Source organism: Cherax quadricarinatus, chromosome 15 (genome assembly GCF_038502225.1).
Source record: "Cherax quadricarinatus isolate ZL_2023a chromosome 15, ASM3850222v1, whole genome shotgun sequence".
In the NCBI taxonomy this organism is placed as follows: Eukaryota; Metazoa; Arthropoda; class Malacostraca; order Decapoda; family Parastacidae; genus Cherax; species Cherax quadricarinatus.
Window position 1 is genome coordinate 32583323 of NC_091306.1, and position 9167 is coordinate 32592489.

Below are 9167 nucleotides of genomic sequence, written 5' to 3' on the forward strand. Positions count from 1 at the left end.
TGTTGCACACACACACACCTCACTGGTCAAGTGTTGCACACACATACGCACCTCACTGGTCAAGTGTTGCACACACACACACCTCACTGGTCAAGTGTTGCACACACATACACACCTCACTGGTCAAGTGTTGCACACACACACACACCTCATTGGTCAAGTGTTGCACACACACACACCTCACTGGTCAAGTGTTGCACACACACACACACACCTCACTGGTCAAGTGTTGCACACACACACACCTCACTGGTCAAGTGTTGCACACACATACACACCTCACTGGTCAAGTGTTGCACACATACACACCTCATTGGTCAAGTGTTGCACACGCACACACACCTCACTGGTCAAGTGTTGCACACACACACACCTCACTGGTCAAGTGTTGCACACACACACACACCTCACTGGTCAAGTGTTGTACACACACCTTACTGGTCAAGTGTTGTACTCACACACACCTCACTGGTCAAGTGTTGCACACACATACACACCTCACTGGTCAAGTGTTGCACACACACACACCTCACTGGTCAAGTGTTGCACACACATACACACCTCACTGGTCAAGTGTTGCACACACATACACACCTCACTGGTCAAGTGTTGCACACACACACACACACCTCACTGGTCAAGTGTTGCACACACACACACACACCTCACTGGTCAAGTGTTGCACACACATACACACCTCCCTGGTCAAGTGTTGCACACACACACACACACACCTCACTGGTCAAGTGTTGCACACACACACCTCACTGGTCAAGTGTTGCACACACACACCTCACTGGTCAAGTGTTGCACACACACACACACACACACACCTCACTGGTCAAGTGTTGCACACACACACACACACACCTCACTGATCAAGTGTTGCACACACACACCTCACTGGTCAAGTGTTGCACACACACACACACCTCACTGGTCAAGTGTTGCACACACACACACACACACGTCACTGGTCAAGTGTTGCACACACACACACACACCTCACTGGTCAAGTGTTGCACACACACACACACCTCACTGGTCAAGTGTTGCACACACACACACACGTCACTGGTCAAGTTTTGCACACACACACCTCACTGGTCAAGTGTTGCACACACACACCTCACTGGTCAAGTGTTGCACACACACACCTCACTGGTCAAGTGTTGCACACACACACACACCTCACTGGTCAAGTGTTGCACACACACACCTCACTGGTCAAGTGTTACACACACACACACACACACACACACACACACACACACACACACATATCATGTGGGAGTTCGAATACGTGGATTAGGTAAAGGAATACTCACGTAGGCTGGTAGTACGTATAATTACAGATAAGGTGGATAACGCCCTTACAGCCGTACCTATCTCTCTCGCTCCACTCGTAACACTGACTGACTGGCCGCCCGTACCCATATGTGAGAGGGTCTTTGAATAATGCCAGGTCAGCTCAATATGAATAGACAGTGACTCAGGCAGAGACGGTTGGTCGTGAGTCAACTGGCACAGTGGTTACTGGTAACTGGTTACTACTACTGAGAGCTCGGCGACGCTAACGTATGTCGTCCCGACATACAACTAATACAAACTAGAGATGGCAGGTATACGGCTTGGGCTGATTCTATACAATGTCAAAGTACACAACAATTAAACATTATAACATACATAAGTAGAACATTGGAATGGAAGCTTACGTAACTGAAACTGTAATGCAATACAAGGTATAATATAGCACAACTTAAAACTCAACAAATGAACATCGAACTCAACGTTGAGATTACACAGTAGAAGTGATAAAAAAAAATATGATCGATCGATCTGTATTCATGTGATCTACGGATTCTGAGGGAGGAATATATACAAAGAAAGAGTGTTTAACAGAAAGGCAGATTCGGTGCACTCAAATCTAGACTGTTAACTCTCAGAATGCGGAGAGAACATGAACACACAAAAAAAATTCTTGAATACTGATAAGTTGATACTGTAATTATTCATCTATACAGGTTATTTACATTTAACCCAAACTCTGCTAGGGTGAGATTGACATATGCAGAATGGGTGTCATCTCTGGGAGGATCAAACTCTGTAGCATTGGCTAACTCATGCTGTATTTGAGGCAAATCTGAATTGGAAGTTACAAATGATATTTGAGGATTTCTCAATACCTGTCGTGTACGTAGGGAATAATGACATTCAGGTTGATCGTCTGACTGAGTATCAGAGGAAGAGAGTACAGGATCAGGAGGACTGTCAGAGTCTGTCACATTAGTCTGGGTTGGAACATCATTATCATCACATACTAACTTCATATGATCTAAATGCGATTCTTTATACTGACCAGTACTAATCTCTCTAACCTTATACTTATTACCAGTGATATGTTCAACTACTCGATAAGGACCAACAAACTTTTGATCAAGCTTTGGCATTGCAGACGTTTTGTTAAAGTTAATCAGCATAACTCTCGAACCTACTTTGATTTTGGATGGCTTTGCTCGAGTGTTTGCAACTCTTGTAAATTCTGCTGTTGATTTATGAAGTGTTTCACGGATTCTTCTAAAAAACACTGAGCTAAGCTGGTACGAGTTGCTATGAAATCATCAGGGTTGTAATTTGGTTTCAGATTAGAATATAACAACTCATAAGGCAAACGTTTATCTACACCATACAATGCATAATGTGGAGTGTCACCTATAGAAACATTGTAAGCAGAATTTATAGCACACTGCACATCAGGTATAACTTCATCCCAAGTTTCACTGTTGGGATTGATAGTGGCTCTCAAGACATCAAGTACTTTCTTATTGGTTCGTTCCGCTAACCCATTGCTGGCAGGATGATGAGGAACAATGGTGGATTTAGAGATCTTGTACAAGGTACACAAATTTTCAAGAATCTCATTACAGAATTCACCTCCATTATCTGTTACTAGTGACTTAGGGGTGGTATGCCTGCAGATAATGCGTTCTTTAAACACTTTAGCTACTGTCTCGGCAGTCTTATCTGCAATAGGAACTAACTCACAATATCTGGTGAAATGGTCTACCATAACACACAGATGTTTGTTACCTTGGAGGGAACATTGGAAATTAGTTAACAAATCTAGCACAACTCTTTCCCACGGTTCGCTAGTAGTTGGATATACTTGGATTGGATTAGGACCATTAGCATTACCTTTATGTTGCATGCAGACACTACATTTCTTAACATACTCAGAAATATCAGTTGCCATACGAGGCCAAAAGTATTTCAATCTAGCTTGTTTTACTGAACGATCCATACCAGGGTGTGCAACACCTGGTACATCGTGAACTAGCTGTAAGGCTACATTCACTAGTGACTGTGGAATTACTAACTGGTATACTCTTCTGCTAGGAGTACCCAACTCGGCTGTTCGATACAGTAATTCTTGGTTCATGACAAAGTCACTGATGGGTGCTGGTGGCTTCACAGTCAGAATAAGATCTTCCTGGAGCAGGAATCGAATCACACCAGACCACATGGGATCTGTTCGTTGAGCATTTTTTACATCTTCAGCACTAAATGGAGGGTCTGCAGTTACTATACTAACATGTCGCGACAAGGCATCTGCGACTACATTTGACTTGCCAGGTAAATGCTCAAAGGTGGGATTGAACTCTTGGATAGTCAAGGTCCATCTGGCTAACCTTCCAGTAGGTTGTTTGTTCTGGAATAAGGGTATCAGTGGAGCATGGTCTGTCAAGACATGAACAGAGTACTGATAAATAATGTCTCGGAAGTGCTTTAAAGACCATACTATTGCTAAAGCTTCTTGCTCAGTTACTGTATAATTACGTTCAGCCTTTGTAAGGACTCGGCTAGCAAATGCAACTGCGTTGTACTTGCCATCGGTCTTCTGAGCTAGTACGGCACCTATGCCAATTGAACTAGCATCAGTTGTCAGATAGAAGGGCTTAGAAAAATCTGGAAATTTCAAAATTGGAGCAGATGTTAGCTTTTCTTTGAGAGTTTGGAATGCTCTTTCTTGACGGAAGGTCCAAACAAAAGGAGCATCTTTCTTAAGCAACTCAGTTAGAGGAGCAGCTATGGAAGAAAAATTGGCAATGAAGGATCTATAAAAACCTGCTAAGCCCACAAAGGATCTTACGGCATCAGCAGTTTTGGGAGTTGGAAAATTTAGTACTGCAGTTACTTTACTTTGGTCAGTCGTAACCCCTCTAGGAGTGACTACGTGACCAAGAAACTTAATTTCTGATCTGAAAAATTGACATTTAGACAGTTTGATCTTTAAATTGGCTTCTTCAAGCTTACCAAGTACTACATCAAGTCTTTTCAAGTGTGTATCCACGTCTTTAGACATGACGATTACGTCATCTAAGTACACCATAAGTGCATTACCTATGAGACCTCTAAAGATATTAGTCATGAGCCTTGAGAACGTGATAGGGGAAGATCGTAATCCAAACGCCATACGGAGGAAGTGATAATGACCTGTAGGAGTGGAGAATGCAGTTAGCTCTTGGCTGTCCTCGTGAAGAGGGACTTGCCAAAACCCTTGTAACAAATCTAGGGTTGAAAAGACTTTGTTATCTCCGATATTACGTAAAAGATCACCCAGTACAGGGAGTGGAAAGCGATCTGGAATGGTTTTCGCGTTTAACTTCCTAAAGTCAATCACTGGGCGCCAAGTACCATCCTTCTTAGGTACTAGTATCAAGGGTGCATTCCAAGGGGAATTGCTAGGTGCAATAACTCCATCATCAAGCATTTGATTGATCAATTCTTCTGCGACAGCAACTTGTGAATGAGGCATTCTGTACGCAGGTATGTAGATAGGTCTAGTACCAGGTTCAAGTGGAATACGATGGGACAATAAGTTCGTTATACCCATCTTCTCACCTGGTAAAGCAATGGCTTTACGACGTTTGTTCAACAGAGTCAACAAACGCTTGACTTCATCTGGGAAGTCAGTGGGAGCTAAGTCTTTCCCCTCAACTGGTGGAACAGATTGATCCAGTGAAGTGGATGAGGTCTCCCCGGCAGAAATAGCACCGACCCACTGGTCAGGTGACAACTCATCCTCTACCTGAACAGGGTAAGGATAGTGAACAAGGTCAACAAGATTGGTATTTGCTCTGAGGCGAACACTGTGACCAGAAGTGTTGGCCAGGAAGAAATGGATCTTACTATCTCTTACAACATGTAAGGATGGTTCAACAAATAGACCTTTTACTTTGCAGGAATCACTGTCAACTAGGACGTTATCACCATCTGGAACACTAGGAACAACTACAGACACTCTAGTGAGAGCACTAGCCGCAACAGAGACGTCTTTCTGCAGACGGCATGTGACATCAACAAGAGATGGCATTACTAGTTGCAAGTAATTGTTTTCTGACAAGGCATCCCCTGTGGAGAAACTACTACTCGAACTAGCAGGCATTGCAGGGATAGGTTGTGCACTCAAGGCAATCTGAGTGTCCTCGGACACTTGAGGCATCGGACTATCCTGCAAGTCTGAAGGTATAGGTGGAACACTGATGGGAGTGACAGAATTACCAGTGCCTGACCGCTTGGGTACGCTACTGGAGAATGCATTAGCTTGTAAGGACTTAATCCGTACATCATACTCTGCAGCAGTATAACAGATTTCTGATCCAAGCTGGTAACCCCAGAATGGAACGATCAAGTCGTCAATTTGGGCATGCCATCGATAAGGGTCGAGCACAATGCGTAAGTCTCGCATGGAAGCAAAGCCCAGTAGAAGGTCACCAGGGAAAGTAATCTGGTCGACAACAAGGAAGGAAGCAGTGAAGTCTCTACCTTGGATAGAAAAGGTTAGGGAAGTCCGACCTCGGACACGCAGGTGAGAACCAGCTACTCCACTAAGGGAGGACACATGAGTCGGTTCCACGAGAAGGACACGTCGTAACTGCTTATCCTTAAACAAACTAGACCTAATAATATTGACTTGCGCACCAGAGTCCATGAACAAATGAATGGGCGCATTATGAACAGATGCTTGCACTATAGGGCCTATGGTTGCATTGGAAGTTATGTGCAAACAAAAGGGTGGATTGTCATCAGAAAAGACTTGTTCTACTTCATCCCCAAAATCATCTATGTCAGAGACATGTGAAGCAACATCATCAGCAGGATTGTCATTCTCGAGACTGCTTAAGGCTTCAAAGGAATTGTGAACGGGGATTGTGTACTCATTATCACCTACTGTCACCATGGGACAGTTTGACTGGGGCGCTCGAATTCCCCCGAATTGGAAGAACGAGCCTGGTTCTGGTTAGTTTGAGAATTGGAAGAATGAGCCTGGTTCTGGTTATTTTGAGAACCACGATATCTGTTTCCTCTACGGGTTCTGCGGTTGGAACGACCACGGAAAGACCTAGAGTACTGAAGGTTATAGAGAGCATTGCACTCAGATGTGTCATGTCCATGTATTCTATGATAAGTACAGTAGGGAAGATCTGGGTACTCATCATCAGTACGACGTCTCTTAGGGTAACTATCAGGACAATTAATTGCAATATGGCCACGGAAACCACAGTTATAACAAGTCCGCCGACTATGGTTACTGAATGTACTACGAATACTACGAGGTGTATAATGACTCTGTACACTGGTTCTTGGTGATCTCTGAGATGGTTGACGACCACGATTTGTCTCTGTGGCGCAAACAAGAGGTGGTGCAGACTGAGGCATATGTGTGACATTACTTTTGATACAAGGGAAAGTACCCTGGGGGCACAAGGAATGTACATGATTTAAGGCTGTAAGTGGTTCCATCGTCACAGTTGGAGGATGAGCCTCATAAGCACACACAGAAGCAGGTGGCATTAGTTCTTTAATTGCTCCAAAAGCTGCCAATTTAGCAAACGATGCTGTGGATGGTTTATCCCCGTCAGGGACAAAAGATGATGATTGGACAGCATTGATAAATGATGATAAAAGTTTGTCTAATCTAACAGCAAATGCACTCAACGATTCATTACTCATGGGTGTAGCATTCACTAGTTCCCTAAGAACGACATATGGATCAGCTGTTTTTACTGGGACAAGGAAAGAACGAATCAGTTCCTCATATTGTGACCACTTAGTAAGATTCCTGAAGTCTCGCATATCAAGGAGATCAACAACGTGAACAGCAGCAGGGGATCGATAAAGAGCTTCTTTAGCAAGTCTGATAAGACTTTCCTCTGAAGGAGGACCTTCAACTAGAGCACTAGCACGAGAACGAATGGCCGCAAACCATGCTTCAAGACTATGTACATGGCCATTGAATAAAGGTAATGCATCAAGGGAATCACGAGTATAACTATAGTATCTCGGTGTCTGGGTCGGTCTGTCAATCGGTAAGGAACTGTGAGGACTGATGACTGGAGCAACAGTAGCCTGAGAGGTCTGAGTGTCGACATTCACTAAAGTATCACTTGACGGTATGTGAGACATAATGGCAAAGGAGCACGAGAACAAATAAGGCAAAAATAATGAACAATAAAAATTATATAAAATGCTAGAATTGAAATAAAAGATATGCAACTAATTCTGCAGAAGTAAAAAAAATGTCTAAGATACACTGCAAGAGGAAGGACAACTCAATTTAAAGGACTATTGGCCAAGATAAAAATTTTACATTGAAATATACAAGTAAAAATATTACTGGAGACTGAATTAAATGCAAAATGAGCTGTCTTTACTCTTGCTAATAAAGAAAGTAATTAATTAAATTTTAAATCAATGTAAAAGTATAAAATAAAATTACTAAATTGTTAACTGGGAAATTTAAGTATTTTCTAAGAATGCATAAACGAGATTAAAATATAATTCATAAAAATATTAATAAAAGAAAATAATTCACTGCAGAACAAGTGCAACAAAATAATTCACTGCAGAACAAGTGCAACAAAATAATTCACTGCAGAACAAGTGCAACAAAATAATTCACTGCAGTAATAAAGTGTCACTGGGAAAACTCAGGTAAAATAATGAAATAAAATTATGAAGAAAAAAATAAACTGATTGAACACTTTAACTCTTAATTGTAAATTAGATAAAACAATTTACTCAAAGAGTAAAGAAAACACTTTACGTTAAAAGTAATTGAAATTGCATCAAGAGTGAATTTGTTCAAAGAAATATAAAAATATGAATAAAATAAAACAAAGGAACAAAACGGGTAAATTAACACTTACAGTGGCGGGGCACACAACATTATTAGTATATTCTTACAACAAAATCTTGCTGTGACTGATACGACAAAAATTTGCTGGCAAAAATAATGGTACACAGTCTGCGAAAAAATTAGAGGAATGAGACACTGCTGGCATACAAAAAAAAAGACACACATAGAAATAAATGGATAATTTGGTATACTGGGGTGAATATGACTGCGTGAAATACAATGACAATTACTGGAGAATAGAACGCTGAAAGAATACAATAAAAAAATTGAATCACTTCACACAGAGTGACTGACTGGTACACTACACAATAATACTTACTACAGACAGGAGTAGCATAAAGAAAAAAAAAACACAGATAAAAAAAATATAAGATGAGTGAAAACACTGAAAAACACAAGGTTTAGAGTACACAAGAAATTTACTATAAATGTCTCACACATGCAAATGTCTTTAAATGCAAGAAAAATGTCTCTAAACAGAAAATTATCACTGAAGTCTGTAGTAGTCGGGTGATTACTGGGGATGAGGGTAGGGTGTAGGTTGTCCTGCGCGGTGATGACTGACGCCTCCTACACTCACTGTTGTCGGAAGAAATGCGCTCACTCGGTGGACTCCCATAATTGGGTTTTTGACCAATTATGTGAGCCAAAACAGTAGTAGGACCCGGTACAAGGGTGCAAACAACCACAGGTAGATGAGGTGGGTGTCTGGTGGTGGGTGGCTGGTGGTGGGTGGCTGGTGGCTGGTGGTGGGAGTGGTGGAGGTAGAGTGTGGTGGGTGAGGACTCGCTGGCGCGCAACGCCCGCCACTCTACCCACGAAGGTGGCTTAAGCCACTCTATGCCACAGGAATGGTGAAAACCACTCTTAGCATCCAACAGGGAGCACAAAGCGATATAGACAATACTTCAGAGGAACTTGGCTTACTTCTTACTGCGTGGCTTACTTCTCTCTCTCAGCTGGGTTA